The sequence below is a fragment of the Manacus vitellinus genome, unplaced genomic scaffold (assembly GCF_001715985.3).
Source record: "Manacus vitellinus isolate BGI_N305 unplaced genomic scaffold, ASM171598v3 scaffold_6_pilon, whole genome shotgun sequence".
Taxonomy (NCBI): Eukaryota; Metazoa; Chordata; class Aves; order Passeriformes; family Pipridae; genus Manacus; species Manacus vitellinus.
This window is the reverse complement of record NW_021940750.1, coordinates 21,534,921-21,562,379: the sequence shown is the minus strand read 5'-3', so window position 1 is coordinate 21,562,379 and position 27,459 is coordinate 21,534,921. Positions and strand designations below refer to the sequence as shown.

The 27,459-nt window shown below is 41.8% G+C and overlaps 1 protein-coding gene across 21 annotated transcripts in view; it reads right to left on the bottom strand.

Moving 5' to 3' along the window:
- NRXN3 (neurexin 3) overlaps positions 1–27,459 on the bottom strand; it is a 935,277-nt gene that overhangs the window by 810,493 nt on the left and 97,325 nt on the right. The window contains exon 1 of one of the 21 annotated variants that reach the window (XM_018082463.2): positions 8,348–8,433. The exons of the other annotated variants lie outside the window; for them this stretch is intronic. The gene's annotated coding sequence lies outside the window, so the exon portion shown is untranslated. Of the gene's footprint in view, positions 1–8,347; positions 8,434–27,459 lie in introns of those variants that run through there. 21 annotated transcript variants of the gene reach the window in all.

Here is a 27,459-nt window from a genome sequence, read left to right as displayed (position 1 = left end):
CCCTTCCTCCCCCAACTCCATCCTGCCCACCCCCAAACGTAATCTCAATGTTTGCTTGTTTTAGCTTCCGTAATCCAGTTGTCTTGCAAATCTCCTCACCATAATCCTGCTTTTGTCTGTCAATACAATTTGTTTGCTGTAGGGAAGAAGGGAGGTGAAACGTTTCTTGGTACTGAGAAAGCTTTTGCTGCAGTATTTCAAGGCTCTACCCATTTTCAAACACATCCTGAGAGCATTTGAGAGGGGGGTCAGAGCCTCCAAGATGAAGAGGTTGCTGGGTCAAACCAGTAGCTACTGCACAGTTAACAGCATGGTAGCAAGGATGTGTTGTATGTACTGCACACGCTGGAGGGAGAGCAGGCAAAAAAAGCAAAGCAGAGAACAAGAAAGAAGCTCCACTTTCCTTTGTCAAAGGTCTTGCACTGTCAATTCTACCTGGGCAAAGCAGGAGCAGAAGCTGCAGAATGGGGCACTGCTGTAGGCAGAGGCACACAAGGGATGAAAAAAAGCCTGTATCACTTGCACAATAATGCAGTGGTGATGGGCAGACAGACAAACTGGTAATTGATTGGTAGAAGCTGTGGCAATTTTGTGTGTTTGCATGAATAAAGAATCAGTTTAATCAGACTAATTCCTTCCAGTCAAAACACAACATGAGCTCCAGAACTCACAGCAAAACTCTGCTGCTCCAGCCAAGTTTCACACTAGAACAAAGCAGCTAAGAATTTCACCCAATTTGGATGCTAAACTGAGTCAGGCCAAGCGCCCAGAAAACACTTCTGAATTCAGACAACAAGCAGCTGAAAAAGAACAACAAATCGTGAGACTAAGAGATGATCATATGATTTGGGGTTTGTTTGCAAACATTTCAGAGAGAGATACAGTACCTGAGCAAGCTCCTCCTCGAGACTGCTGAAGTGGATAGGAAAAGAGGGGGAATTCTAAGAGTGAAAGCAAACCACAAGCAATGCTTTCAAGAGATTAAGAAAAGTATCATTAACACCCCTTTCCTCATGTCAGTTCTCTACCTCAGGTCTCCTACCAGAAAAGAAAGTATTAAAGCACTGCATCCAGAATATCCCTCCCCCAGGGGAAGTCTGGCTCAAGCTCTTTGCGGAGAAAAGGGATTTTTGGATTTACACTGGGCTAAGCTTGAGACTCAAGCACTTGGGATGCTCAAAGCATATTCAGACACTGTTCATCCTGCACTTCCCATTGCAGGCCTTACTCTACAAAATGTTTTTGTTCTTTTTTTTCCCCCCAAAGAGCATCATCTGGAAAAGTCCATTCTGTGTAGCACAATTCAAGTTAGTTTTCACTACCATCTATGTAACATTTGGATTTCAGTCTGTAAGGTTTGTTTGGAATATCAAGGTTTAAGTCAATTAAGTATAGAGTTCAACTTATTGGAGATTTTAAGGCAGAAAAAATGCTCAGAACCCATAAAACAAACAAACCATCAAAGACAGCAAGCAGTGTTAAAAAACTTCTGTATTCTTAATACAACATGGAGGGGATTCCCAGACTAAACGTTGCCGATGCAGAAAGAATCTAGAAAAGGTAGTAAAGGCTATGGGAAAGGTATTTTATGAAGACATTTATAAACTTAAGTGGGCACAGTACAAGAGTGTATTCATGCTATGGGATGAGCCAAAACTAATGCTGCATAACCAGGGCTTGCACAAAGGGGCTGGGACTTTGAGGAAGGAATTACATGCAGAGCTTAAGACAGCAGCTGGGACACTAAGCAATTCCAGTAGAGCAGAAGTGGTCCCTTCCTACACTATCAAGTAGATCAGGAACCTGTTATCCACCAGTTTATTCTAGAATATGTTGTGCTTTAGATCCATCACAGAGCTCCTTCTTTAGCTCCAGCTAAAGATTAATATATTCACTCATATTCCTCTGATAACCTTCCCCACCAAGGCTTTCAGACATACCATAACTTTTATCAGCAACTTTATCCCACTTTCATCCACCTGTCCTAACCTACCCAGGGCTGAATTTGTGGTATTTATCATCTCACAACAGTGTATCACATTCCATTTAATTTCTGAGCAGTCATCATCTAAAGATATGCAGCTTGGTGTTGTGTGTCTTGAATAAAATGGAGTATTTCCAGACAAGTCACAGTATTTCATACTTACTTTCTTCAAAGTCTGGTATAGATTCTTCGGCCTCCTTTGGCAGGTCGGACAGTATTATTATGCCCATTGCAGATATGAAGAAGTTTGTGTCACAGAGCAGGGAAGCAGCTCTTCCTCTAGCTGCAGCAGAGCTGGTAACCAGGTGATAAGTAACTATATGATCCTGGTTAGTGGTTTCTATTGCCACCTATAGTACTCCCTCTATACTTGGGGATATATACAGAAACTCCTTTGGAACTTGCGGTTTTAAACACTGTTGTGTAGAAGGAACTTTTTCCTCAAAGGTAACATGCTTGAATGACAAAAAATACCACCCCCTTCTGCACTGGGGGAGATGAATCACCAATGCCCCACAGGATACCACTCCACTCATCCGAGCAGCCTTGCCATCTCATTTAAAGAACTGGTGTGCAGAGGCAGCAGTGCCATGAAAAGCCACTTGTTGAAGCCAGGGTGTGGATGACACATAAATTATACTGCAAGAGACCAGGACTGAGTGGGTTGTTTTTAAAGCAGAACAGCTCTTAATCTAATATTTATTTAATATTTAGGATCCTTATACTGACTTACTGAGATGCATCTGTCCTGGTTCTGTACAGGACAGAGTTAATTTTTACATTAGTCTTGAGGAGGCAGAGCCTGGAGCCATGTGGTCGTGGCTAGGAAGTTATTCTTTATCATCTCACATCAATTGCTGAGGCAGAGGTAAGGGACTCCCCCTTCTAGGAGGAAGGGTGTGGTTTTTCCAGTTGAACAAAGTGTGGCAGGGTAGGGAACCCATCCACCATTGTTCAGTGTCTGGAGCTCAGTGAGCATTTTGGCATGTGAATCACCTCCTTTTTTGTATACTTTTGTTATTAATATTGTTTTCATTACTGCTAGTTTTCTTATCTCACTGGTGTTTACAGTTAATTTTTCTTATCTCAACCTGTGATCTCTGCCTTCTGTCTTTCCCCTTCAGGGGAGCAGGGGAGCAGTTTGTGGTCTTTCTAGTGGGAGTACTAAATTGGGGAATACCACTCCTAAACCACAACAGCATCCTATTCACAGAAGATCTGTAAACCTGTACAACCAGCCTCCTCTCTCCTCACACTTTACAACCCTAATTCCCATCACCTGGGATTCCAAAACAAGAAACGTATCTAATTTTGAAGTTTGTGGAGGCTCAGCTTCTCTCCTCCACATCATCTCCCATGACACCCACATCTTCCGTACATTTTCCCATAACAGAAGCTTGGGTGTTTCAGAGGTTCAGGCGTAATTTCCCCCACATGGTCAGAAGCAAAGTCAAAGTAAAGCCATGAGACAGTGAGCGTTTTGAGGAACTTGCCGTTCCCTCCCTTCCACCCAAAAATCTGTTAGTAAAAGAAGGTACATAGTGAAGTTTGAATGCAGAATCATCCTGCAGGTGCTTGATGAGGACTTTTAAGCTCTTAGAGCCCAGGCACACACTACTGAACTGTAGCTGTGAATAGTACATTCTGCTCAATCTAACATAGACACTTCACAAAAAGGATAACATGTACGTCTGTAACTCCTTCTACTCTGGTGTATTCTGAGGCATTTTGAAATGTAAACTTCGATATCACTGAATGCAACCTTTTCCACCTGCTTTGAGACAGTAGCTCAGTATGAAAGAGTTCAGAGCATGGCAGAGAAGGGTTCTGCATAGAGTTCAGAACAAGGACAGACGAGCACTGAGATAGGGAGGTGATAAAGGTGCAGAAATGGCCAGAACAGAAAATCAAATAATTGCTGTTAAAAGTATGGTGATGTTTAAGTCAAAAATTTCAGTTTTACATCCAGGATGAAAGCAAGTATCTGAAGACTTTCTGCCTCCAAAACCTTATTGGATATATACATGGAAGTTGGCTTCACCTTGACTTCTGGCAGATGCATTTTTCAAGCCTCAGTAATAGCAGAGCCCTCAATTCCGAAATGTCAAAATCTATGATCAGAACAGGGTTTGACCTTAAGCTAACCAAAATCCAAGAGGTACATCAGGATTTGTTTAAACTATCCACATACCAAAGTTTACTTGTGTGACTGTTTTACAACTGCTGACAGCTTTGACTAAATCAATCCCCACTGTATCAGTGTAGCTCATGGCTTTTCAGTTCAGAAGACATGATGCTGAAATCCTGTAAATGCATCAGCAGAAGCTGCTTCAGGTTCAGTGCTGCATTAGACTGGATATAACTTGCTCTGTAATCCACTTAAGTGGGACATGCTTCCTCAAAGAAGCATGTTTACCTACTGGATTCCATAAGGAATTGATATAACCTAGCAATACTTAATGGAATAACTACTGTTTAACACAGCCTTAATTCTGCTCATTGGGGACAAAATGCTTCTATTAAGGAAATTTTACTAAGAGCTGCCAATGCATAATGTTTACTCAAGACCTTGGCGGTCTTAAGTAAGTTAAGCATCTTCCTAATTGGGACAAACAGTTGCTCCAGGTGTAACATTCAAGTTGTGCTAAGATTATACAACTTACATTAAAGTAGATAAGGATCTCAGGTGGCCCACAGCTGCCAAGCAGCTCTCAGAAATGAACTCTAATACAATCTTTACGCCACTAGTGCCCCTTCTACTTCCCTAAAATCAGCACCAGCTCAGACATTGGCTCCAACAGGAGGAAGCTAAGCTCTTATTGTCCTCTATTTAATTCCTGCTCCCTTTTGAGACAGAAGGGTTTCTGAGAAGGTTTCAGTAAGTGTATGTTACAATAATAATGCCATCAACGTTGCTGGGAGGTTTTTTTCTTTCGGCACAGCTGTGAAGCTGAGCATGTATCCCAAATTCTCTGTGAAGGCATTTATGGTGGGGGACCTCTCACCCAGCTGGAAGACTGTCAGTGGAAAGAGCAATGATGATCTGGAGTGTGATGCCCTAACTTAAGAATCCCAAGGGGAGCATAGAGGAAATACAAGTGTAATTAGGATACCTTCAATATACCCAAGAAAGTAGGTTTGGGTGGGGGGGAACATTAACAAGCCAGTACACAGCTAGCTCTGATCCAAATACAATGTTCCACTGTTTGCTTTTCCACTGTATTTTCTGCACTAATTCACAACCACTGTAACATCAAGACAAGCTTCCGTATGCTTCATTTACTGACAGTAATTAATTTCAGCCTCTCCCCACATTCACATACACGTTCATTTTATCTGACAAGCAAGTCATGAAAAAAGTCCATTCTCACAAAAAGAGTACAGGGCAGCTATCAGAGGCTGCTTTTCTTCTTAGCAAATAAAATCTAATTGGTGCATCTGCTGAGCCATGATGCCTTTCTCACCGTCCACCCTTCCCTTTGCACTCCCTGCTCCAGCTCACATCTGTTGCTTCTCCCAGGCCTCCCCCTACACCAGAAAATGGTTTTTAATAAAATGCTTTCTTCCAGATGAAAAATGAATAACTGGCTAGAGGAACGTCCAGGCACCTATCTCCCTGTCAAAACAGTGAATCCATTAATGATCATGAGGAGAGGAATAAATACTTTAAGAGGCTTAGCAAATCACTCAGAGAAGCACAGATTCTACCCTCCTGCTCCCTCTTGCTCACTGACAGTTTAACCCACAGCAGCAGTGCCAGGAAATTAAAAACAAAAAATAAAAGGAAATATCAGGTAATTGATCCCACTTTAAAATACCTTTTTTTAGAAAGAAGAATATTTTTTCTCTGAAATCCACTTTTTGTTCACTTGCTCTCATGCCTTCTACAAGCTGCTGCTCTGTTATCATTCTATGCCTGTATTATTTATGGTCTGTTCTCTAAGTCAGTACCCTTTTATTAAATTTGGTAACTGTATTTTTAATTTTCCAGTACGTCTCAGTATTGAGGTAGATGAGTAAAGTAACCATAGTTCAGAACACCAGTGATGCTGACAGAAGATCACATAACTAAGTCAGCAGTTGAAATCCAAACAATGCTACTAACAGAGCTGAAGTTACCTGACCGAAGCTCATCTTCACAAAAAAGCCGAAGTGGAACTTGTATATCATAAAAAATTGACAAGGAAATAAAGACCAAAAAAAAAGGAAAAAAATATGTATTTTTGAAACTGTTAACCCAATTTTCACTATATCATCAAGCACTGTTGCTTCATATAGAATCATACAGGTAGAAAATACAGGCCTGCAAAGTCCCAAGAAGACACAATTTCTTGTCAACAGATGAGACACCTAGCTAAAAACATAATAAATAATTTAACTTGTAATTATCACAAAGAGCAGAGAAACACCGACTTATTGACATACAGGTTTTGCTGCCATTCCAAATGAGTGAGGAAACAGACATGCACATGAAGAAGGGTCTTCAGTTCCCAATTCGCTGTACTGACAGGAAGCAAATCGATTCCCCATCTCCTATCAGGTTTGCATGTGCCCCTTTCTTTGGGGGAAGACATGGTATTGCTTAGATTGTTTTTAGACACACTATTTTTCACTTGCTTCACCTTTATATACTAGCAAATCTTTGCCTTTTTCACTCTGATGACCTTTTGAAGTTTCACTGCCATCTTGCAAGAGTGAAGCCTTATCTCCCCTCCACAAGCCACATCCAGATTTCTTCTCACACTAAACAATGTTCCCAGATATAACAGTAAACAGCTATGTCTATGCCAAGCTAACTGCTCTTCTTAAAATATCTGAAAATCAATTAATTCAGCTGAAGAGTCATTCCCATCACCAAACAGATAAGAAAACCAAGCACAGAGTGCCTTCAATCAAATTTTCCCACATATTGCTTACTTTAGATGCTTTGTTTTAGAACTGTTCAATATAAGGCACCTAGGACTCAATTTTCACAGCATTCTCAATGTATTAAAAAGAAGAAATAAAGCCATGTAAGAACCAAAGATCAAGCCCAAACTTAATATCCAAAGTCACTGACTACTTCTAGTCTGAGGTCCGACAGCAAGTCTGTGAAGAAACTAGGCACAAATTTCAAGACTGCTGAAGCCCTCATTAATGACAGATCTACCAAAAACATCCATTTTCTTGAGACTCCCACAATTTCCTGCACTCTGCTCAACGTTTTTAATTAACAATGTCTATTTAATTAATCAACGTCTATGGGATTTAACCTGTAGAAATGACATTGTAGGTGTCAATTTATTCTCCAATTCATATTTATGAAGAAACAGAATTCATCAGTCAAGGGTTCAAGATATCCATCTTCTCACAAGTGCAGCAGTAGGGAAGGGAGAATCAGAACTTAAGTAGCTGTTCATCCAAAAAAACCAGAGCATAAGGATTAAACATGCCCAGCTGAGCCACACACAAAGAAATACAAAGCCAGTTTTCTAGCACATGATAGTCGAGAAAATTTATGCCCCTTTTCTTGGGGCCATCACACAGAATAGCTGACCCATGTGCACTCATCTGCCCTTTTTCTGTTGCTAGATGCACAAGATGAAAATGCTTTTAGCTGACCAGTTTTTAGCTTCACAGTCCAGTATTAAGGAAAATGTACTTCTTGTCTGTAGAGCAAATGGTGATAATGCAAGGACTAAAGGCAGGAGCTGACTTAAAATAGAATCCCCTGACCCTTCCCAGAAAATACACATCAAGAAAAGGCTGAACCACGATGACAAAATCGCCACACTTTTCGTACTTAGTCAAATCAGACCATTAGTCATGGACTCTCATAACCGGATCTTCTTGCCATCCTAAAGTTTTCTATAGAAACTACTATACTGCAATAGCAGACCATGTTGGTAAGTTAAGACCATGTTAAGCAGCTGCTAGTGTGGATTTATCCAAGGTATGCAGAATCAAAAGGTGACCTTTGCAATACAAGAGAGGAAAATGGTTATTGGATAAATGGGACAACAGCACATTTGATAGCTATTGCAAAAGCTCTCAAAATTTTCCTTATTCCTTGTCTCCCAGAAAGGAGACAATGGTCCCTTTCACTTCTATTTTCTTCACCTTTTCTCTGCTCTCCCATCCTATCTCAATTTCGCCTCCTCTACCCGTTCTTTATTTTCCCTCCCTCACCCTCTATCATAAAGCAATTGCCCTTGTTTTTGTCCTTTATTTACTTTCCAGCAGGCAAACAGCAGCAGTGGTGCCTGCTTCGCAGGCTGCAACTCCACTCTCTCACTTCATTTTCCTCCCAGCTCAGGCTCAGCAGTTCCGTCTCAGTGCTGCTCTCCCGAGACTCCCACAGCAAGGAGCAGCCTCAGCTCTCACCTCTTAAGCCTCAGTAGGTTAAGGGAGAGCACGAAAGGGAGGTGAGCGGCCTCTGGAAGGGGAGAAACATGTCATACCCACTGCAGTCAGCCATTTTGAAGGTCATAGAGAATCCTCCCCTCTGCCTGCCAACTTGGAGCTGTCACTGGTGTTGCAAAGTGAAAGTCTCTGAGTGAGGGAGCGATGTGCCCTGCAAGCCACTACTTCCTTAAAATAGGAGCAAGGTAATGAGTAAGCTCAGCAAGGAGAAAAAAAATAAGGTTAGAGGAACAGTCAGGCTCTCAGCCAGCACCAGGCTGACAATGAGACATGGGAACAGCAGACCGACCACACGCTAAATTCCTCACCTGAGTGCCTTATACCCCTAAAGAAACAGCATGATAAGAGAGAAGGCCCTGTCGGCTCAGGTCTTCCCCCTCCCAGAGCCTTTATCCCATTAGGGAGAAAAGAACTGAGCACTCTCGTTACAGGGATGCTCACACTGTACAGCCAGTCCACAACTGGCTCTGTCCATGGTGGCAGTGCACACTCAGCCACCTCTCCTATTTTTTGACATTACCAAGACACACAACTATAAGCTAGGCATTGCACAAACTAAAAACAAAGACAGTCCTTGTTCCAAAGAACATGTAACCAAAATAAAAAGCAGGACACTGCAGAAATACACAGAGAGGATAGTGCATACCAGATTGATGTATTTTCTGTACGGTGGTTTGTTTTCCCTTCATTATTTCATCCTCATTATGGACAGTAATCAACTGGAATAACAACAAAACTCACTGGCAACATGATTACTTCCTCTAGTCATAGATCTACCCTTAAAATGATCCTCCCTTGCAAATGGCTTACACAGCTCCTCCATGTAGCACACCTACTGCTGTCAGGTATATCCCTACTCTCTCTCAGGCAATCTCTGATGCTAATTTGTTGTGTTCTCTCTTGGCTTCACTCACAACTGCTGGTGCTCAATACATTGATGGGGGGGATTTGCAGGAAACAGAGTCAAGTATATCTTAAGCTGAAGGCCAGAAACACAACATGCCCAAACAGAATCACTGATTCTACTAGAAACTGTGCCCAAAGTGACGCATCCAGAGCTCCAAACCAACAGTAGAACCAGTGCTGGGATACATAAGCTCAGTCTCAGCTGCATCTTTACTGTCCATGCTGTCTCTGACACAGTATAACACGTTCTATGCCCCACTGAAACTTTCACATCTCATCACTTCGCCAACTTCAGAAGAATGTTTTGGAGCACACAAGGTGTAAGCTATAATCTAAACCTCAGTGATTTCTCACACATAGCAGAACAAGTCCCAAATTATTAACTCCCAAAACTCTCGCTGATTTCTAGCAAATTTCTGACATGAAGTAACTCAAACCATTCTCCTGAATCATTATCATCATCATCTTTTCTTAGAGGTTCTTACCCAGCTGCTGACCAAAAATGCATTGCTACTCAGCACAAATACCTGAAAAGTTCCCAACAGCAAATTCATATCCAGCTAAGCTCATACCCAGCACCAGTTTCAACTAGTTGAGCAGCTCTCCAGGCAAAAACTTTGTTCCCAAATTCAGCACCGGAATCACTTTATCCTAAAGAAATTGTCACAGCAAAGAGATGAAAATGCAAAAAAAACAGGAGAGAAACAAACTAACAGGGGCAGTCAGAGCTTGCAAATTATCATGGACAAAGAAAGGCTAGTCTCAAACAAGGAGTAATTCAACCATGACGAACACCTTTTCTCCTAATCAGACAAGAACACCCTCGATGACTGGGGAGAAGGCACACAGCCAAAAGCAACTCACAGACAGCAGAAGGTTAAGACACAAAACCAGCCAAAACAGCTGCAGATATTTGAACATTTTTGGCCAAGTTCATTACATATTATAGAACAACAGCCTTTGCAGAATTATGGATCCTCTCTCCACCACTTTCAAGCAGTGTGAATTCCCTTCACACATATCACTAACTTGTCAAAAAAAGTTATCTCCAAAATGCAAGTCTCAAGTACTTGGCCTATGTTCTTACATACTGGTTGGGTAAAATCACAAAACTAGTGAATTCAGATAATTTTTTATTATCAAAATCAGCGGAGCTAAGATTTTACTCCTAGCAACTTTACAAGTTTCTTATTATCCTGCCTATTATCACCTCCCTAAATTCTGTGCGACTTACTCCACCTTCTTTTTTATCCATCTCTAACTGACATAACCTGTATTTCCTTCTCCTTTCACTGTTTCATAACACTGACGAGCATCAGCAGAGCTCTGTGGGCTCCTCACACTAGAACAGAAATGAAAGATTCAGGGTTGTGTTCCAGTGGCAGAACCACAGATACAATTGAACTCAATACATCAAGAAGAGTTATAAATAAAGACTGACATATGTTGACAGAGATGCAGATAATTGGATTTGCAGAACCTGTACCTGACCCATGGCAGATGCTAAATAAATTTTTATCAAGAATTCACCAACATTTCCTGGACACTAAAAACAAAAGGATGGGGGAAATGTGTCATTTATCACACTTTTAGGCCCCTATCCTGTCAGGCTAGGCATGAGTCAAAGTGGAACAAAAAGATGGTCGTTTCTCCAGACAGCTTAGTCTCTCAGTAATGTTTTGGGGACACACGGCCTGTTTCTGATGATAGGCACAAAAAGATTGATCAGTCTCCCTGAGACCCATAAAGAGTGCTAACAGAAACCAACCTAAGTCTTCCTATCACTACAGAGAAAATGGAAAGTCAAAGGAGTGAGCAGTTCCTGCCCATAGGGAGAAGACAGAATGAAGAGACAGGGATGAGCCCTGCAAAAACAGCCCACTTCTCTCATGGCTGCCAAACACACTACATCAAATGACAGGGAGCACAAGACTGCTGGCAAGGGCCACTGTTGTGGCAGTATCTCACTTAGTCTCCCCACACTCACTGAATTCTGCCCCAGCAGTGGCAGCCCGGCTCTCCCAGGCACTGCCAGGGGGCACAGAGCTGATATGCTGCCTCCCAGCACCCCCTGCCCCACAGAGCTCTCACACTGGCTAAAGACTTGGTCCTACTCTATGGCCACAAATACAGGAGCCCTTCGGGACACAGACAGCCCTCCATACATAGTCACGAGTTTCACACTCACGCAATGCAATCATTAAGTATGTGCCAATTAGATAATGTCATGTCAAAAGCAAGAATTCACCTAGATGAGCAATAAGAAGGACAAATAGGTTGAAGGGTCTGATTTACAGAAAAATTCATCATTAATTGTTTTTTGTTGCTTCTTGCATAAATTTATCTTGAAAAACAGGATTACGTAAACCAATAGCATTATCTTTTTCGAGTATAACTCTGACTTATGTGCCTGAAATTACAGACCCAAACTTTTCAAAATTACTCCAGAAAAATCTTTACAGCTCTTTCTGCAAAACAGTTGAATAGCTTAGAAGTGACTTGTGCTGGCAATTATTATGACTATTAGGAGGAACTACTTGCCTAGCCTATATATGAAAAAATCTGAATATTGACCTAAAAATATTCAGTCATTTTATTCCAAAATAGCCCCACCCAATTATTAATTTTCAAGAAAAGCCTTCATTAAAGGTGCTGAAAACAATAAAATATTAGAATATATAATTTTGTGTTGTAAACTCAGCTTCCTTTTAATCCACCTCTCCACATTGTGTTGACCAAACTGCAATTTTCCCAATTTTTGTCATGTTTCAGATCTGTATCAGGTAAAAACACAAAAAGTAATAATTAACAGGAAAAAAACCCAGATGTTGTTTGTCAGGACAAATAGTTATCCCTCATTTTCCCAATTTTAACACAAACTAGTTGTGGGTTTGTTTTTTTTAATAGAAAATTTCCAGTAGAAATTGATTGGGGTGGGAAAAGGACCTTTTTTGCCTTTCAAATTCATCATTTGTTTGAAGAAACAGCAAAGATAACAGCATTTGTGTCAAGCAATGATTTAAATTTTCCAAGCCAAGTCTTCATCTTTATGTGCTCAGTGAAATGAATGACACTGATTTACACAGTGGAGTCTCTGGTCCACGGCTTTGATTATCAATAGCAGTTGATCCTGCATTGCCATAGCTAAACTACAGATAAAAGAGGTGGTCTATTGTTCACCCAAGATCCTACAGAGATACAAATCACTGACACTGCTTAAAATCAAGCCATTCAACTGCCTCTGGTGCATTTGCTCTTTCACACTCAACACCATTTAGGTGACAGTAAATGGATCTATGAAACAAAGGCCTTCTTGATTCACTCCTTGCACCTCACTAAACCGAGAAGTAAAACCACAGATGTAGCCAGAGTTGTGTTCTTGTAAATGCTCTCTTGAGGAGAACAGGCCCTTGTGGTTCTCCCCTCTTTCTCCTTGCAGCATGCTAAATTGATCCAGAAAGCAGTTCATCTGAAAACAGAAAACCTACCAACAATTTGTTTTAAACAAACACTTGCAGCCAGATCCCCCATCTCCATTGGCATGCAAGTGTCTCAAACCACAAAAGGCAGGGAAATCAAAATTGAAAATTGATCCTTCTGTGGCCACATAGACAAGAAGAGTGATTTCCTAGCTGTGATTTTAAATAACTCTTTCTTCCCTGTCCTCTCCCTCCTCCCCATACACATTCACATTTCTTCCCCTGTATTCTCCATCTTTTGTCAAACAGGAACAAAGACTTCCACCATCTCGCTCTCTTTCCCCAGCCTTCTCATCAATATGCTATTATCAAACAAGGCTTTAGCTCCTTTTCTTGCTTTAAATCAATAAGAAGCTGGGCAGAGACACTGCATGGCAGTGGAAGGAAACACCAGCACAGTCCCACCACTGCACAGTCAGCAGCGCATTTTCTTCAGGAATTACATTTAGAACTAGAAAGTACATTCAACTCAAAAATAGAGCAAAGGAAATAGGAAACTACTCAGTTTTGACTCATACCAATTTTACATTTTTGGGCAGCATGCATTGTTCCTCTTCTGCCTGCTAACAAGCTCAAGTTACAGCTCTTACCTCACACACCTTCCCCGGCATAGATGACACCTCCATGCTCTGTCCCAGTGCCCTGCTGTACTGGAGAGCACTGACCTGCATGGGTTCTGTTGGAGGGGTAGTAAAAGAAACCACCTGACTTCCCACACAGTGAAGTACAAAGCAGGCCACGGGGCTTCTCATATTCCTTTCCAACCTTCACCTATCCCTGTGACAGTTACACAGGATAGCTAAGATTCTGTATTCTTATCAGATCAGGAAACACACAGACACTCTGGCAGTGAGCAATAGGTTGAACAGAGAAGTTTCCTGTTCCAGACCACCACAGAGGAGAAATTAAGCTGCAACAGAATTAGGGAAACCTTGACGTGAGGGTCTGTCCATCATCAGGACAATTACCATGAACAAACTTATCAGTTCTATCATCATTCCCAGTCAACAAAAACAGATTACAAGTATCCTTAAAATTAGGAAAGACTACATGTTGTTATTACCTTTTAACAGAGTAAAATTATTCAGGGGACAAAACAGTGAGTCAAAAAGAAGGCCTCTAAAGATAGTGCATGTATCAGCAGGACAAGACTCACGTGATTCAGGACAGTATACATCTCCTGAGGAGATACCACCAATCACTACACAGTGCTAGAGAGCATCATGGTGTTACAGGAAGGATCGTGCATTTCTATTTAAGCATGAAGGTCCTCAAGCATTTGCAATGAACTAAAGCTTCTCCCTCTGTACTGCTACAGTGCACAGTATGTTCTTTCCACTTGGTGGTGACATCTTTTCAGGTATGAAAAGATAAATCCTGCATAAATGCCTTGTAAAACACTTTGGATCTACGTGTGCCATAGAGGAAAATCTTGAATTCTTGCTTTAAAATATACAGTTAATTTGATATGTTTACCTGGGACAAGGAGATACGAAGGGGCATAAGACCTTGGGGAAAACGTACACTTATCTCACCCAGTGATTCTAAGTTAAATCACCAGAACAGTAATGAGTTTAAAACCTTACTCCACCCCTGTAATGAAGAAATACCACGACCTTTTCTAATCTCTTGCATTTTCCCCACAACTTCACAGCTACCTGTGGTGCCAAAGTTAGGGTTCTTCCTCTAAAGTTGCCCCTGCATTCATTCTCCCCTTCACTTTCCTGTGTGGCTAGCACAAGGTGGGGACTTCCTTTTTCTCTTCTGGCAGCATATGGCAACAGAAATGCCCCATAAACCTTTCAGAAGCAGCTGTACTAACTTCTGTGTTTAGCAGCTATATTAATCACAAGGGCAAATCAGGACTCAGGAACCAAAGACTTTTGTTACTTTTGGTGAATTAACAGGTAAAGAAAGTAAAACCAGAAGAACTTATCTGATAAATCTCAGTACATAAAAAAAATACAAGCTGAAAAAAAAGTCAGGCAATATTTACCAATGGTGAACTACAGAATGATGTCCTCAGTTAATGGCTTGCATCCTTCTCACTGAGGACTCTGGTGCCATTTCAGCAACCCCACCAACAGTCATAATCAAGCACACCCTCATGCCAGGCCAGGACTGCTGCCTTGACAACTACTGATGGCCTTCATGAACGCTGTCTGCATCCACGCTGACACCTAGCATGCTCTTGGGAAGACACACTGAGGTCTGCTCATAAAACTGTTTTCTTGCAGAGCAAGGAAGTTTTGTCTCAAAAACAACACTAAGCTCACATGTAGGAGAATTAGAATGTATTCAAAAATGGCTCTCCCCAAAATACACTGTAAGGAACAGTCAGGTGTGGGTAGAGTGTATGAATTTGATTGGGTGGAAGATCTGCTAGACCAAATCCTTCTGGATCTGCCATAACAGGAATATAACTCTATGATAACAACCCACAGCATGCAGCTCAGCACACAAACACCTGCAGATTAATAAGCAGTGGGCATCCAACATCTCCAGAAATACCAAACTGGGAGCAGTATGCATGACCCAGCCTATGCAGGAGAGTAGAAATAGAAGGCCCAAGTTGCAATAGGAATCCCAGGCTGACAGAGGTCAAAGAACAAGACAGCAAAGAGCAACCAAAGACTGTAAATACCATGCATAAAATTTATGATCAACCTGACACATTCAGAAGGACAAAAATGGTAGCAGAACCTCAAATTTCACATTACAACTCCCAAAAAGCAAATCATAGAATCCTAGAATGGTTTTTTGGGTGGGAAGGGACCTTAAGGATCATCTAGTTCCAACCACCCTGCCATGGGAAGGGACAGCTTCCACCAGACTAGGTTGTTCAAAGCCCCATCCAACCTGGCCTTGAACACTTCCAGTGATGGAGCATGCTCAGCTTCTCTGGGTATCCTCTTCCAGTGTCTCATCACCCTTAAAATAAAGAATTTCTTCCCAATATCTGATCTAAACTTACCTACTTTCAGTTTTAAAGCCCTTCCCCCTTGTCCTTTCACTACATGGCCTTGTAAAAGTTTCTCTCCAGCTTCCTTGTAGGTCCTCTTCAGGTACTGGAAGATGCTAATAAGGTCACCCTGGATCCTTCCCTTCTCCAGGCTGAACAATCTCAGCTCTCTCAGCCTAACCTCACAGAAGAGGTGTTCCAGCCCTCTGATCATTTTTGTGGCCCTCCTCTGGATTTGTTTGAATAGGTGTTTGCAGTGCTGCGGACCCCAGATCTGGATGCAGTACTCCAGATGGGGTCTCACCAGAGCAGAGGAGGAGAATCATCTCCCTCAGTCTGCTGGTCATTCTGCTTTTGATGCAGCAAAGGATACAATTCATAATGTAGGGGAAGAAAGCTGTTGTCTAAAGGAGAAGGACTAAAAGGAGTCAAACACCTAAACGGTTCCTTTGTTTCATACAATTTTAATTTTTTTTAATTTCTCTTTTGTGAAGCCCAAACAAGGTATCCCCCTGTTGCACTGAAAGAAAAACTGATTCAGATGCCTTTGTCTGTGATGGGGTGTAAGCTACCAAGGAAGGATGTGTCTACATCTTTCCTGCTGAACAAGGATCTATCAAACGAGTCAGATGAAAGAGGGTGTCCAAAGGCCCAGAAACCAAATGCAGAAAGATAAAAGGCCCAGAATTCGTCACTCACCTCCCTGAGTCTCCAAGCCTCATGGGAAAGCAAGAGGAAAAAAAGGGGCCAGTAACCATGGGTAACCGCTCTCAGGTTAATCTCAGATGGGGAGGGGAAAACGCTCCTCAAGATTAATAGCTAAAGTACGCAAGGATTAAAGATTAGGAGGAGAATCCTGTTTGCTAGGATTAAAAGGGCTGCGTTCACATGAAAACCTCGACCAGTGAATTGCCTCCAGCGAAACACTGGGTTTTATTATTATAATTATTATTTTATTCTCCTCCAACAAATGAAAAACATCAGCAGGAGGGCAGCAAAATCCATCAAAGGTTTAGAAAATAAAATCTCTGAGGAAAGGTTAAGGGAATGCAGTCAAGATAGAAATCAGATATTAAAAACAAAAATCAGCCCATGTTATTAGTAGCACAGCAGATTATAAAGAAGAAGAGATTTAAAAAAAATAAAATTAACTTCACTTCCCAGAATGCATGTCGTGTAGTCTATTTCTTTTCCCTTGGCTTTGCTGGAAGCAGGTGAGCTGTGAGAATGGCAAAACTCACCCTGTTTGCACATGAGGAAGTACAGTTTGAACATCCGATGGCTGGTATTTTCTGGAGTGCTAACTGAGACCTTCATTTTGACATTCACTCTTAGTTGCTTGTCAATGACACATGATTAAGGTACCTACCTGAAGTGTATAGGAGGGAACAGAAAAAAAAAGCGACTATGCTCTATCAGATGGGGTTAAGAGAGAGGGGAGAGACATTAATCCAAAGTATCAAAGCAGGCATTCAAAACTTCAGTTAAGCAGCTTGACTGAAATAATTTTCAGCTATTGAACTGGGAACAAACCTGAGTCCACCACAACAAAACTGTCTGAACTAGACTCTACCTCACTTGACTAGATTCTTGTAGAAGCAAGAATATGCAGACTGGATTAGGTCAACAGATCTGCAAGCCAGCATATCACCCACCAGTACACGAGGTCAGCAAGGGAAGGCAAGGCCACAACACTGACCTCTAAGCAAGGACCACACTACCAAGTGACATGCTACTGCAAAACGTACTCCTCCCTTGCAGTCTGGTGCCACAGGCCCTCCACCTAACCAGATCCCCTTTGCAGTCCCCTGTATCAAAAGTGCCTTGTCATGAGACTTGGCATCAGTCTTCTCAAGCACTGAAGGAGAACTGGGAAATCTGATTACTACAGCACATTTGGCCTTTCAGATTCACAAGTGCTGCAAAATTGCCATATCAATGCACAAAAGAACTTCCTAACAAGAAAGCCCAGGAAGTTGCTGGTAATAGTGCCGTTCCCAACAAAGCCATAGAGAGACAAGGGTTGTAACAGAAATGAAAATGAAGCAGGTATTCTTAAACACATATGTGCTTGGCTATTTGCAAGGGACATTTATTGGCAATACAGACTAGGATAGTGCTCAGCCTCAGTCCTTAACAAAGAGCTGCAAAGCCATCTGTATACCTGCCCCTCAAACCACATGCACCAGCATAGAGGAAAAACTGGCTCCACCTTTTACCCGGCAAGATCTTCTCTTTTTGTTGCAGGTTATTTGGAAATTTTATTAAACTGCATGTGTAAAAAACCCAATAATTTACAAAGCCAACCCTTGCTTTGTCTGATGTCAGATGGCATCACTGCCAGACTTCTGAGCACCACTGGCATAGGATTCCCAAGGGAGCAAAGCTCAGGAGTCTGGGGCACCATCCAGGCTGAGAAATCACACCGTTTTCCATCATTTATTCCCCTGAATGAACCCTGGTCCTCTGGGGCTCCCAAGGCCAGTACAGCAGCAGGTGGAGATCAAGTTGATTCACGGTGAAAGGAAAGTGCAAGCACAGCACAGGCAGACTGAATGTGTACATGTAGATAGAATGTCATTAACATACTGGAAGCACCGCTGCCTCCTCCCACCTCGTCTGCATCTACATCTCTCCTCCTTTTAACCTGCTATTCTTGGAAACTAGATGACTCACCTTCCCAATGAAATGAAGTCTAGTTGGCTTTGGGCCCTGACCCTTTTTTGTACAGAAAAGGCCAGGAGTTGGAATTTGCTCAAACCTTTCCCTCTGCACTTGAGTAAGCCAGTCATGTCTGCACAGGATGATAGCAATGCCACTTGCCTAGCACTAGCATTTATGTGTGAGCAAGGAATGCTAATACTGAGTTTTAGAGGGGCTGTGTATCAGATTCACAGTCTACTTGCTTGCTTTCCACTGAATAACAAGACACCCAAAGGTAAGAGAAAGCCTAGGAGGGAGCAAAGTGAAGAGGAACCTATAGTGAAATAAAGTAGAAAGAAAAAGCCAACAAGTGATGCACACATAAATGACTAAGGCATGCAAAAACCTCTCCCAGTATTAATCTATGGGAACTCCTCAAAAAACTCTAAAAAAACCCTCAAAAACTCTAATTCTGGATACCACAACTTAGAGGATAAGAAAGAAAAAAATACTGGGAAAGATCAGGAAATTAAAGGAATAAAGAATTAATAAGTATTAAGAATCAGCTAGCTTAAAAACAAGCAAAACAAAAAAATCAAACAGTGAAGTTGAGGAGATATGATGGTTGTGTGTATTTTCAGAACACAGGACCACCTTTCTGATGCAGGCTGAATATTCACTCTTGGAAACTAATAGCTTCCAAGATGAAGAACATCAACTACTGGTGGTGGATCTTCAACAGGGAATATGAGGTTTAATATAGAAATGCATTAGGGCTGTGTTCCACAGGCAGAAGGGCCATATCACAGCTTAGATTAAATTGAAAAACTGGAGCTGGAAAGTGGTGTGAATGGTATTATGTTTGCAGTTAATAACACAAGCACACACTGCTACAATGCTTTCACTCACTGGCTTAAAGATGCTTATCCCCACCAAAGCCTATGCATTGCCATTGTCCACTGGCACGACAGTGACAGACAAAGCACCAGCACATCAGAGGGCAGCAGCAGAGGTACATTCACTGGCAAAGGTACATCAATCCTAATATAGCCTTGTGCTATAGAAACACACAAATTTTACTGTGAATTGGGAGTTGCCCTGTTCACTATAATCACATCATTTGGCAAGAGCAAGGCTGCTAGGAAAACGAGAATCAGCTCCTGAAAAGAATAAACAAAGCATTAAAAAAAAAACCTACAAAAATCAAAACAAACAAAAAAACAACAAAACCAACACACCATCTCTGTTCAACTGAAATCATCTGAAGAAAAAAAGCCGTAGACAGCAGAGCCCAATGTGTTTGGCTGAGAAGTTTTTTACAGCAAGGTTTGGCCTCTCACTCCCACCATGTAATTCCATGCAATTGCACTTTCAAATGGATCTTTTCGGAGAAAATCAACAGTGGCTTTGCTTTCAATCTAGTGGAAAATGAAGTCCTGCAAATGTGTTACATAAAGCTGCAGCAAAAAGAGCAATGTGCACACAGACACATGCTCTCAGGTTGAGGTTGGTGGGCTTAAGTACTCAACTCTGCCAGGCCCTCTCCACATTTCCCAGCTCTCACCTCACAGACTGAATTTCCTGTAACTAACAATGTCAGTCAGATCCTGTGGCAACGACAAGCCTCCACAGGCTGAGTCTGACTGCTTACATCAGTCCTGTCTCTCATGTCCAAGGAGAAGTGCCATCTCCAAGGCTCGACAAAGCTGTAAGGTCCAAGCAAGGCCCTCAGCCATGGAATATACAGTCTTATGAGGCAAAGGATCATCCCAAAACTTACCACTGATTACATCCCACAGAATTATGCCCCACTGTCACCTTCACTGAACATCAACACATGCCCAAGTTTCTACAAGTCTATTTCCCAAGCCTGCAGGGATCAGTACCGGGATCAGTGTATCTGCTGCTCTCCACTTCTACAGAAATCCTGTCCCACTAGTGCTTTGTCATTCAAAAGCAATAGACACCAGATCTTGAATATTTTATATCATTGACAGCATAGAGAATACTGTAGAAAATCATCCCTAAAACAGTTAATACAAATATTCAACCTCAGAAAAACTTCGGGGGGGACTATTGAAAGCAAAAATATCATTAAATGCCTATATATGACTTCATGCAGAGAGGGCTGAAGGTTGCATCATTATCAGAGGTCAACGATGTGGGAATACAAAGGTAGCACAGTGAGACTCCACACATGCTGTCACCCCAAGGTGTTACTGCATGTTACCCTCTCCCCCAAGCCCTGGTGCCAACATACACAGATATACAGCGCCAGCCCCAGCATCCATTTCAGACAAAGGCCAAGTAGAAATATAACTTCAGGCATCTTGCTCAGGGAAAGTCAGAGGGATGGAAAGTAGAAGTTAAAGCTGGGATTCAAATAATCTCAAACTAGCTCAGATACCACTGCACTGTGAACACAGAAAAAGGAAAAGGTTAATTCCCATTGCACATTCCAGCAGGAAGAATTTTTAACTAACTTAATTTTTCAATGTTTTGAACCAAGGAAAACAAGAGACAAACCTGGAACTAGTAACTCTAAAACAAGTTAAGATGAAGACAGATATGAACAATCCTTCTTGTTTCAGAAATACTGGAGCACAGCTTTCGAAACTTTCACCTGGGTAACTGAGTAGGTTACTCTGCAACACATCCAACCGTACATTTCAGTAAGTATGTAGCTCAAGCTTCCCAGCACACCTATTCCAAACATGCCCAAACATCCCAGGCCACAGAACACCTTCAAAATCTTACAGTAAACTACTTCCAAAAACTTGAAGTTTTTCACTGTAATATGGAAGATCAGTGGAGATTCAGGACACCCCCAAACCCTCCACCTCTTTCACACAGATAATATATTAAAGAGAAGCCTCCTATAATCTTCTGAAACAAACCATGCCCGTTTCCACAGTGGAAGGTGATCAAAAAAACCCACGGCCTGACAATCTGACCAGAAGAAATTGAATTTTCTCTCCTCAAATCTGGCCACTGCTTTAATCCTGACATCGTGAAGGGGACGGGAAATCAAGCATCTGGCATAATGCAGTAACAATGGGAGTGCTGAGAGGCTTGGTGCAGCCTGCAGGCTATCTCTAACTGAATCTAATCTGCACTGCTCCAGAGAAAGATGGAAAAATTATCACTCAGAAGACTATTTGAACAAAGGTGGAAAACATTCCCTGTCCTTTCTAGACAACTGGTCCAGTAAAGCTCCTTTAGAGGATCAAGCTGACTGCAAAGCACTAGAAACGGTTTTCACTTCTTGGTGCTGACACAGGTCTCCACAAATTGCAAAGCACCCACAGGCAGCAATGCCTGTCCACTGGTTATTCCTGCTACAGCATAGAAGACAAAATAATTCAACACAGTGGAGTAAATGCAAAAGAAGTTTCTAGAGGCAGTGAATATTGTAGCTTTTGCTAAGGAAGTAAAGATTAAATGAAAAAAAAACCAAAACAAAAAAGAAAGCAACAGCAATTGCCCCATCATACGTGACAGCTGTTCCAATGCCACCTAACACAGTGAGTTAAGACTTCACAGAAACAGCAGGGAGAAGAATTCTGGATCTTCTCCAAAAGTACGTACCTCTGCCACCCACACATCAGAGGAAGCACCACTGCTTTTTCTTTTTTTTTTCTTTCTTTTTTTAGCTCTGCAAGAGACTTCAGACTTGATACCTATAGCCTAGCTTTTCTGACAGCCCCCACTAGAGGACTTCTCTTCCTAGGAGCCACTAAATACACCATTAGTCAGATTACAAAGTAATAGTGTTTCAAAGGAAACCCTCTCCTTCCACCTGAGCCTCCTGCAGGTGGAAATGGTAGCAAAACAAACAGCAATACACCCTACACAGGCATTTGTCCTGCCCTGAGCACAAAAGGCTTTAGTTCATTAATTGACACCCTGCATTTTGTGTGATTTACCAAAACCAGAGAGAAGTTGCCACTATGTAATGAACAAGGCATGAGCCTCTTCTGGAGCAGCAGAAAAAGTGGAAAGAGTGCCAGGCCTCTCAGACAGCAACAGCTCTCCCTGGCACGCGATTGTCCAGATTTTTTATCCATTCCTGCCCCCTCCCCTTGCCCTCCTCCTGATGCCCACAGAAGCCTATTTCTTTTCAGCCTTGCTGCTAGAGGAGCACTGCCATGCTCCAGCCCCTGGTGCCTTGCTGTCAGGCTCTTAAACCCCAGCAATCTGAAACAAGGGAGCCCAAACAATAGGGGCCTTAGGGAATAGCTGACAGCTTTTATCTCCTGAGCCACACCACCTCCTGAATCCTGTGCACAAGTGAGATAACATCCTCCTGCATCTGAAGGGTGCCCCTTTTAATTTTATGGCTAAATATCCTCAAAAACATTATTCAGATAAGTCATTTTAAGATAAATTAATTTAAAACACAATTTATGGCCATAGACTGAACCACTACATCACTAGGCACACAGGGAAGCAATATTCCATCCTGTGCCCCTCCCAAAGACACAGCAACACTCTTGACATGGTAACATGCTTCTCAGCACACTGAGCACAGCTCTTTCTAGAATTAAATGGCATAGATCTGTGATTAAGTATCTAATGCATCATCATGGACTGAAGACTAAACTTGTGTCCTAGACAGTGATAAAGCCATGACATTTACAGCATTTAGAAAATCCAAACAATCAATTTGGTACACCAAGCTACAAAAGCGTGCAATAACATAAACCAAAAATGAGCAAGTGTAGCGATGAACAGAGTACTATTTTTAAGAAGTTTCTGCTATATGAGTTCAGAAAAGCATAACATTCATGGCTAGTAATCAAACCACAAGCACTCCTCTTGCATCCCCCTCTCTTACCCCCCCTTCTTTCAAGAAAACATTCAGCAATACTGCCCGGATGTTACATTTGCATTTTATTCAGTGTCCAGATCCAAGCTCCAGATAATCACCATATTTAGTGTTTTTACAGAAAGGTTAAAACCTTAATGGCCTGAATCATCAGAGCATTACTTCAGTCTGATGCTAGTGTAAGTCTAATGCTTTTAGCAGTTGCACTGGGGGAAAAATCAGTGACGTGATTGCAAAACTAAATGGCCTAAGCATCTTACACAATCGTTATCTCTGTTCTAGGAAAAATGATTCAGAAACAGGAAGATACAGAAACAGAAAGATACAGAAAAAACCTGTCTCAGGATGTACTGCAAGCTAGTTATAGAGATGTGAACACCTCTCCACATCCCCACCCCAAGTCTTTGGACTCCAAGTCTCATCTACTGGATCAATTTAAAAAAAATCTCCTTCCTCGACACTACCCAAAATAAAAATCCAAAGTGATTGCTTTCTTTCTCTTTCCCATTACTACTGCTACCACCTGACCCAAGTGGACAGCAGCCTCTCACTGCCTCAACACTGGCACACACTTTGGATATCAATGATTCATACGGAGACAAAAATCCCTGGTTAAATAGGAAAAAAAAAGTCTCCCCACCCTGCACTACCTCTGCAGCTAAGACCCAACTAGTGACCTGCATCAAACCCTGCTGCCTCTGTTGCTATAAGACACGTGGGTATGTAGTATGCTCTTTTGCACCCAACTCAAGAGCTAAATAAGCTCTAGTCTTCCACTAAACTGTGGTCATAGTAGTACATAAGCAGCATTTCTGCTGAAGCTATTTGCTTAATTTGTGGCTGGGCATATCCCTAAGTCCCGGCTGTGATAGAAAATAATGGTGCCAGGCACTTGTTTTTCACATTTTCATTTCTTCAGGATGCAGGCTAGAAAGAATTTTGTGTGATGCTTAAGTCTGCCAGTGTAATGAGGATAAGGAAGGTCCTTTTACCTGACGAGAATAGTTCTGGATCCTGTAAGTCTCCAGATAACACGTGGACAGGAGAAAGGGAGAGTCTCAAATAAGCATTTAGATCAAAACATGCAGAAATAACCATGGAAAAGCTTACTCAGCTCTTACTCCTTCCCAAGCAGAGGACTCCATCCTCAGAAATATTTGGTCTACTAATGCCTTGTCAAGGCCCACTTTAGAAAGCAATATTAATGGGATTTCTCTCTCTTCCCTTGGAAAACTTTATTAGAGTGCAAAAAAATGTCGGTAAAGTGAAAATTTTTCTTTCAAGTTTTCCTCTGCATAATTTCACTCAGGAATGGATGCAAAATCCCTCTAAACCCTCTGAAGAAATGAAATAATAGCTAGTATAGATAAGCTTCTGGGGTTTATATGTTCAAAGCTCTCTAGGGAAAAATTGCTTTTGAGTAATTATCCAACATGACTTTTTTATGTATAAGTGAAAACATTTTTAGATGTTCTTTTAATGCAAAAACAAGGCAAAACTCAAAAACAGAATCCATGTACCTACGGATATTTACAAAATATATGCCAGCACTGTGTGTAGCCACTACAGTATGCATAGGTCAGGTTTTCTTGAGCTCCTCTTACCTTTGATAACAGTGAATCCTGCACTGTTTCAAAAGCCCCAGCCTGAAACAGTTACACAGCACATCCACCTTCTCATACAATAAACCATGAGATAAAGGCAGAGCAGTGGAACTGGGAGACTTTAGTATCCATGTAACAGAAACTTTTATTAGAAGTCAGAAACTTAAAAATGCCTGAACCCACTTTCCTCTAAAACAGAGTACAAAGGAAAATGGGGTAAAAAGAGTACCAACACTATGTTAATTATTGTCAAGATTTTAATCACACACAAGCAAAGGATTTCAAAATGATTACTCTTTCTGCAAACACATCTTGATCTCAATGCTAAGATATTATTTCCTTCACAGCATTGTTGGGGTTGTTCACCATACATCATCCTATTCTCACTTTTTATCTTACATATATTTATTCCTTTTGCAGAGTAAATATAATCCTGGAAATATAGTGCAGTGTTTCTTTATGGCTGAAATAACTGTTGCAAGGAGGAAAAGAAGATTTTTCTCATCTATGGAAGAGTTTCAACAGCAGAGAGACTAACCAGCCTATTTTTCTAAAAGCCATATGACTGATAATGTTCCCTACCCTTGACAAATACTTTCAGAATTTAATTTCCTTTGGAAACAAATTAAAGCAATAATCAAAGGACTTCTCCAACTTTCTTTGCAAACTCCTTAGGATTCATTCCCCAGTTTGGAGCTGGGAGTAAGACAGGGTTTCTGGTTCCAAGTACATGTCTTAGAACATGGCCAGCTTAGGTGGCCATAGATCAAATAGTCAGGATTACAGAAGACATCCATTCATTGGGTTTATTTAAACCATGATGTCTCTCATTGCTTTAAGTTAAGATAAAAAAAAAAAGGTTATTTTTTTGCTCATACTCAGAATATTTCTCATAACCAACAGATTAGAAGAACTCTATACCCACAGAAGAGCCATTGTCTATTTATAAAATCAAAAATAAACTCTGGTATTGTAACCATATTTCAGTTCAAAGAATAATGGCTTAGCTACAACAGATTTTGTTATAACTTGTCCAATATATATGGTTTTTCTCCTTTATTATGTGTACTGAACTATATAAAATTAATCTGAAACTCATACATGCAAGTGATTACACTGATTTCTCTATACAGATCAGATGGTTTATTAAGTACTTTGAATAGGTAGATGATATGAACTGCAAGTCATTCTTTGTTAATACAGTCATGCTTTGCACCCTCCTGAACCTCCTATTTCCTTTCAGACTTCTCTGCATACTACATTTCATTAGACCTTGCCACATATTTGTTAAACAAAAGCTGACTAGAGTTGGCAGCTCTTTAAGGCCGCTTTTCTTCAAGTGCAAGAACTCTCCATCCCAATGTGCAGGAAATCAGGCAAGGCAGGCTGACAACTGGCATGGTTAAAAAAGGATCTGCTCTTCACACTGAGAAGTAAGAGGGTGGAAGACAGTAAAAGCAGGGACAGGTGACCTGGGGAGAGTACAAGGATGCGGTTCAGATGTGTTAGGGATGTGTCAGGTGTTAGGGATGGGATCAGAAAAGCTAAGGCACTTGGCAAGGGATGTGAAGAACAAGAAGTGATTCTATAACTACATAGGTCAGAAAAGAAAGAACAAGGAGAGTGTACCCCCGGAATAAATGAGAAGGGAAAACTGGTAACATGAGATATGGAGAAGGCTGAGGTACTCAATGAGTTCTTCACCTCAGTCTTCACTGGTAGTCAGGCTTTCCATATCTGTCAAGTCCCAGGAGCTCTAGGTAGGGATTGGGACAGCAAAGTCCCTCCCTCTAAAAGCAAACAGCAGGTTTGAGACCACATTAACAAACTGAATAGCCCTAAGTCTTTGGGACATAATGACAAGCATCCCAGAGTCCCGAGGGAGCTGGCTGATGTTGTCCACTGAGAGCAGCCCCACAGAGGAGGACATGGGGGCTCCTTTGGATGAAAAGCTGGACATGACTCAGCCACACGCACTTGCAGCCCAGTTAACCAATTAACCAATTAAGCTGGAGAAGTCCTCTCAGATCATCAAGTCCAACCTATGACCAAACACCACCCTGTCAACTAGACCATGGCACTAAGTGCCGCATCCGGTCTTTCCTTAAACAACTACAGGGATGGCGACACCACGACCTCCCTGGGCAGTCCATTCTAATGATTAATCACCCTTTCTGTGAAGAAATTCCTTCTAATGTCCAACCTGAACCTCCCCTGGCACAGCTTGAGACTGTGTCCTCTCGTTCTATCACTAGTTGGCTGAGAGCAGAGGCCAACACCCACCAGGCTACAGCCTCCTTTCAGGTAGTTGTAGAGAGGAATAAGGTCACTCCTGAGCCTCGTCTTCTCCAGGCTAAACAATCCCAGCTCCTGCAGCTGCTCCTCATAGGACTTGTGCTCCAGGTTCTTCACCAGCTCTGTTGACCATCTCTGGACACACTCCAGCACCTCAATGTCCTTCTCTAATTGAGGGGCCCAAAACTAGACACAGTACTCAAGGTGTGGCCTCCCCAGTACGGAGGACAATCACTTCCCCAGTCTTGCTGGCCACACTATTTCTGATACAAGCCAAGATGCCATTGGCCTTCTTGGCCACCTGGGCACACGGCTGGTTCACGTTCAGCCAGCTGTCAACTAGCACCCCCAGGTCC